This window comes from Astatotilapia calliptera, chromosome 4, assembly GCF_964374335.1.
Source record: "Astatotilapia calliptera chromosome 4, fAstCal68.1, whole genome shotgun sequence".
Classification (NCBI taxonomy): domain Eukaryota; kingdom Metazoa; phylum Chordata; class Actinopteri; order Cichliformes; family Cichlidae; genus Astatotilapia; species Astatotilapia calliptera.
In genome coordinates this window covers 20,982,331-20,988,597 of record NC_137425.1, presented here as the reverse complement: position 1 = coordinate 20,988,597, position 6,267 = coordinate 20,982,331, and positions in this window count along the sequence as shown.

The following is a 6,267-nucleotide window of genomic DNA, read 5'->3' as shown; positions in this document are numbered from 1 at the left end:
ACAACATCGGCGTGGTGTTAATTGTTTGCTGTTTTCGCGATCGCGTCGCGAATGAGGATATCACCAGATAAACTCGCCACATTTTAAACATTTTGTTGTTCAACAGCATCAAGACTGACGGAGTGTGTTTGAGATAACCTCACAAGTGTCACAGATGACACATTTGGCGTTTTTTTGCTGGTTTGTCGGTAGCAGCTCCTGAAACGCAAGACTGCCACACATCTGTTCGACCAACGCCAGTTGATCTAAACGCCAGTAGATCTGGAACACCGCCAGTCCGAGTGTCAGGTGAACTGAACTTCAGGTAAGAAGTTATGACCTGCAGTCTATCTGGGTCAGATATAAACCAAGTTTAGGTGGAGTTTATTTTCGTTGTGCTGACTTTTTACCCTCAGTTGCAATAACTAGTACTGGTTCTAGCCAGCTTGACAGAGTTTATATACAGCTGGGTGGGTGCTATGACGTTACTGATAGTGAACTTTATTTTATTCATAAGGTTAGTTAGTAGAGTTGCCAACGGCTCTTTAAAAAAATGGAATGGTCCCTCATTCAGAGAAAATATTACACGTTTCGTATTGAGCTGAGAAGGAACACAGTTTGTCCCGGACTTTCGCTATAATGAAAAAAAGACACAAAGCTGGAGTTATTCTGTCGTTACGCTGCACAGCTGCCTCTTCTCCTCTCATCCTCTCCCCTGCCTCTCCTGTTGCTACTTCAATCATGAAACTGATCAATGATCAGCTGATTGGCTTTTCTCCCTTGTTTATTTATCGCCCACTTTGCGCCAGAAAGAGGAAACCAGCAGATGTCGCGCTAAACAACAGCAGCACATTTAAGCTTGATCAGCTGTTGTTAGAATTTATTTGATATTACTTTCTAGTATCAGCTGATGTTTGCTGGAGTCACAGCTGTAAAAGCTGCTGGTCATGATATCGGTTTGGATATGTGGTGAGAGGGAAACATGAAGATGAAACCAGGAGATGTCCTTACTGAATCATCAGAGCTGAACAGGTGATGGAGAAACAGGTTTACCTTTTAGTTCACATGAATGAGTTGAAGGGAAGTTATGAACTGTTTCTGAGACACAAATAACACCAGGATCCTTTTTTATGTAGCTGACAGCTGGCAACTGTGCAGGGGTGGATCTAGGAAAGTTTTGCCAGGGGGCCAGGTAGGGCATTAACAGGGAAAGGTGGGGCACAAAGAAATACTTTTCTTTCTTATTCTCATTTAAAATATCTAGCTTTTATTAAATAATTATCTAAATCTTACAACCAAAGTTTTTATCTGACGTAAAATGTATAGAAATCATACATATACCAACAAGACAGTGTACATCACTGTCACAACAGCATTTGTTTTCAGTCAAAGTCTTTATGGCTTTAATACCTGGTGGGCCGGTCTCTAGTCAAAATGCCTGATTTTCTGTCCCGGTCCAGCCCTGCAGGTTAATACTGGCAGTGTCACCATGCCAGCTGACTGTATTTCATCATCAGCCAGTGTTGTTCTTGATCAATATTACCAAAGTTTACCATAAGGCAGCATAGAAAGTATTTACTTGCTTTCAGGTTTTATTCAAATGTTAGTCTTTTCAGTTGTTTCCCCACTTTTTTCCTGTTTCAAAATCAAACACCAGTTTGTGAGAAGATTATCTTCTTTTTTTTAATAGGCATTGGTTTTGCATTGGCATTGGCTAATTTGTCAATTCTTTGTTACAAATGTTCGTATTTTAATATTCAAAAATGTTTTTGCCCAAAACATATGTGCACTATATGTCAGTAAAAATATTATGCAAATATTGCTGTCCTTGAATGCTGAGTAAACACTGACAAAGCACTGATTGTATCTCTTGTACTTTATCAACGCAGTATCTAAAAACTTTGCACCATAGTGGTTAAAATCTCATTCTAATAAGAATTAAAAGCGCATTCGGTTATTAGGTTTATAGGATTATTGAATTATGGTTAACGGTTGGTAGATTTTTTTTTTTAAAACATTATCTGCCAATTACATCTGCCACCCTTCTCCAAATCTGTGCCCCTACCTGGCCCCCCAACAAAAATTTTCTAGACACGCCACTGGGTCCGGGTGGATCTCCACCAGCAGCTCAGCAGGCGAATCCGAAAACTGACACTGACGGCCAAACTCGCAGCGGTGCTTGGAGTAAGCATAAGTGGACCTGGACCTCACCGGACCTGGAGTACCTGATGATTAAGTGCCGGCCATTCTGGCTACCGAGGGAATTTACAGCAGTGATTATTACGGCTGTTTACATTCCCCCACAAGCCGACACTGACCGAGCACTCAGGGAACTGTACAGCGCGATCAGCAGTGAGGAAACCGCACACCCAGAGGCAGCGTTTATCACAGCCGGAGACTTTAATAAGGGAAACCTGAAGAAAGTCTCACCCAAACTCCACCAACACATCCATTTTAACACTCGTGGAGACCGGCTACTCGACCACTGCTACATCTCTTTCCGGGATGCGTACAAAGCCCTCCCCCGCACCCCATTCGGCCAATCAGATCACCGCTCCATCCTGCTCCTGCCCGCCTACAGGCAGAAGCTGAAACAGGAAGCTCCAACCCGGAGGGCGGTGCTGTTTTGATCACGCGGACTGGGAAATGTTTCACGTGGCTGCTAGGGACATTGACGAGTACACAGACTCAGTCTGCGGATTTATCAGGAAATGCGTGGAAGATGTCGTCCCATCCAGAACAGTTAAATCCTTCCCAAATCAAAAACCCTGGATTAACGGAGATGTTCGCGCGGCACTGGCGGCACGGAGCACCGCCTTTGCCTCCGCGAACACATCGGACTACAAACACGCACATTACCAACTCCGGAAGACTATCTAAGCAGCCAAACGTGAGTACAGGGACAGGGTGGAGCAACAGTTCGACAACCCTCGGAGTATGTGGCAGGGACTAAACACGATCACAGACTTTAGAGGGAAAACCAGCACACCGCAGACCACGGCCTCTCTGTGTGAGGATCTAAACGTATTCTACGCTAGATTCGACACAGCGAACACCATGAGACCGGACAGTGTGCGCACCGCGGATGACGTCAGTGCGCACACTGTGTCTGAGGAGGATGTGCGGAAGTGCTTCAGGAAGGTGAACGCACGCAAAGCTACTGGTCCGGACGGGATTCCCGGCCGCGTCCTCAAGTCATGCGCGGCTCAGCTGGCTGCAGTGTTCACGCACATCTTCAACCTTTCCCTCTCTCTGTCTGTAGTCCCAGCCTGCTTCAAAATGGCCACCGTCGTCCCTGTACCCAAATCCTCCACCATCTCCTCATTGAACGACTGGCGACCTGTAGCCCTGACCCCCATCGTAAGCAAATGCTTCGGTCACTGGACCCTCTACAGTTCGCATACCGCCACAACAGGTCCACTGATGATGCCATAGCCTTGACACTACACACTGCCCTGTCACACCTGGAGAAGAGAGACACGTATGTGAGAATGCTGTTTGTAGATTACAGCTCAGCATTCAATACCATCGTTCCCTCGAAGCTGGACAGGAAACTGCAGGATCTAGGACTGAGCAGCTCCCTCTGCAGCTGGATCCTTAGCTTCCTGTCTGACAGACGCCAAGTGGTCAGACTGGGCAGCATCACCTCATCCCCCATCACACTGAACACTGGTGCCCCACAGGGGTGTGTACTGAGCCCTCTCCTGTACTCACTCTACACCTACGACTGCACAGCCACTAACAACTCCAACATCATTGTGAAGTTTGCGGACGACACTACAGTGGTGGGTCTTATCACCAATGGTGATGAGACGGCTTACAGGGAGGAGGTCAGCGCCCTGACCCACTGGTGTCAAGACAACCATCTCACACTCAACGTCGCAAAGACAAAGGAGCTGATAGTGGACTTCCGGAGGTGCAGAGAAGTACACACCCCCATCACCATCAACGGCGCTGCTGTGGAGAGAGTGAGCAGCTTCCGGTTCCTTGGTGTACATCTGGCTGAGGATCTTACGTGGTCAGTACACACAAACAAAACAGTGAAGAAGGCGCAGCAGCGCCTCTTCTTTCTCAGGAGACTGAAAAGATTCGGCATGAGCCCCCGCATCCTCAGGACCTTCTATCACTGTGCCATTGAGAGCATCCTCACTGGATGCATCACCACCTGGTATGGCAACAGCACCGCCTACAACTGCAAAGCTCTCCAGCGAGTAGTGCGGTGCTCTGAACGGATAATTGGAGGTGAGCTTCCCTCCCTCCAAGACATCTACAGGAAGCGGTGCCTGAGGAAAGCGGGGAGGATCATCAAGGACTCCAGTCACCCCAGCCATAAACTGTTCAGACTGCTTCCATCAGGAAGGAGGTTCTGCAGCATCCGGTCCCGTACCAGCAGACTGAGAGACAGCTTCTTCCATCAGGCCATCAGACTGCTGAACACTTCATAGACACCTCAGCTTCACTACTGGAACTTTAACATTATGCACTCCATACTGTACAGTAACGCCACTGTTTTGCACATGTCTCAACTCTGTATATTTTTATATATTTTATTTATTGTTGACTCTATTTAATTTGTAAAATATGTGTACACACACACACACACACACACACACACACACACACACGTAGAAAAATATTTAGTATACACATCCAGAAATGCATATACTATTATATATTGTACATATATTTATTAGTTTCAGATGTAGCCATTCTTGTATTTTGCTTGTTTACATTATTGTATTTTGCACAACTCTGTTGCTTGTGAAGCTCGCACACAAGAATTTCACTCACATGTGCTGTACCAATGTACCTGCACATGTGATGTGACAATAAAAGTGATTTGATTTGATTTTGATTTGAAATTATTTTTGGAGTGGCACAAATAATTTGTGTGGCATCAAATTTGATGCAGAACAGCTGATTGTTCTGTAAATAGTTTGAAATGTTTATTTAAAAAAACGCCTTGGCTGCATTTTAAGTAAACAGCTGCAAAAAACTTTGTTTGCATAGATCAGTTACTTTTTTGAAGACGTAATTATATAATTAATTGCCCAACATTGGTCATTATATACTGTATTTTGCAGACAGAGAGTTACAGGACTCTCTCCCAGACCACAGACTCATACTCATAATACAAGTCAGAGCTTTTTTTTTTTTTTTAAAAAAGAAAGTTGCGTTTTCAAAATTGGAGTTCAAGTTATTTTTACTTCCAATAGTGTTAACATACTACACAGGTCATGAACAAGTTTTTTTTAAAATTTTTGTTGTAAGTGGGCTAAAGGAGTTAATTAAAAAAAAGTCTAACATAAATTTAAATGTTGTAATTTGATTATTTTAATAAACCATGTAACTTGGATGGATTCAATGCTGACGTGACCACAGTGCACACGCCTGCTGTTGCTCACAGTGGTCCAAGGGACCGCTCAGAGAGTTTGTGTGTTCGCTCAGACACATGAAAAATTAGAGGGAACATTGGACCCAAGCTTCGCCCCCACAACAGGGTCCTCAACCGTCCTGGAAGAAAGTCTAGTGTGGTATTCTACTGATCAACTGAGCATGCCACCTTTCCCAGTTTGTGTCCATAAACCTCTTTGTGTGCTCCCCTGTTGATCTTCTCTCATTCCTACACTGCTCTTTTGATGGTCATGTGATCTGTACACCTAAATACAGCCCAGTTATTGTTGTTGTTCACACCTGACGCCTGGGCTCATAAGTTGTCCTCAATATCTTGCATTTCCATCCCCCGTTTCTGACTCCCTGCCATCTGTCTTCTCCTTGATATTCTTCTATAATGAAACCTGCAATCATTGCAATCACCAATGAGTCAGCTGAATGGCTAGCTTATCACTTTAACTGAAACACTGTTCAGTCTCAACTTTGCAGTTACTATTTTCATCATTTATGTTACAAGCATTTGTAAGTGCAATTTGTTTGGAGGCACAATCGTCTGATTTTTGTGTGTGACAACATTTCTGCATCTCAAGAACGGTTTAGTTTGGACTACTTGCACAATTTTGCGCTTTAAACTGACCTGCAGTTTGGTTTGGCTAAAAACTTCAGAGCAGACATTTGCCCAAATTTCTGGGCGCTTTCTTGGGTCAGCACAGCTTCTCAGTTTAATATATGAAGTGCCAGATCTTTTTGCATGTCCACTTAATTTCAGAATTTAAGAAACAATCCATGTGACTGAGGCCTGGTATCAGCTTGGCATCCTTTCATCTCTCTAGCCTTTTAGTTAATTATGCCTTACTAAAAACGTGTAAAACAGAGAGCACAATCTGTGATTAG